Genomic DNA, 480 nt, shown 5'->3' on the forward strand with positions numbered 1-480 from the left:
AGGAGAGGAAAGATATCACTGATATATAATCATTCAGTAGAACTACAGTATACTTGAGATATTTTTTGCTAATTCTTTAAAAATTACGAAAATAAGCACTAATTTGGCTTAAAATGGCTGCTAACGTTCTCTCTCTCTTGTGTATGTGTGAGATAAGCATATGGACAGTTATGTAGATGATTTTCCAGTTCCGATTCCTCGAAATTTAATGAGTCATCACTTAAAATGAAACATGATTTGCAAGAAAATAATCGAATCGAAACTTTAATCCTCTTCAAAGCCAACGCAATGAATCCAATCACGAAATCATATGCAAGTTGCAGTCTTCACATAACTACATAAACATTCACCGCAAATTCCATTACATTCCTCACGCGTGACTGAACTTATAACGGGAATCGTAGCCTCGCGACCTGTAAGGAAAAAGCCACAAAGAAAGAAAACGGTTTAGGCCTGAAAGAATCCGTGACATGCAGATGT

The 480-nt window shown here is 36.0% G+C and overlaps 1 protein-coding gene across 1 annotated transcript in view; it reads right to left on the reverse strand.

Annotated features, from left to right (window-relative positions):
* LOC119593134 overlaps window positions 1-480 on the reverse strand; it is a 9,975-nt gene that overhangs the window by 1,342 nt on the left and 8,153 nt on the right. The window lies entirely within an intron of this gene.

Source organism: Penaeus monodon, chromosome 31, assembly GCF_015228065.2.
Source record: "Penaeus monodon isolate SGIC_2016 chromosome 31, NSTDA_Pmon_1, whole genome shotgun sequence".
Classification (NCBI taxonomy): Eukaryota; Metazoa; Arthropoda; class Malacostraca; order Decapoda; family Penaeidae; genus Penaeus; species Penaeus monodon.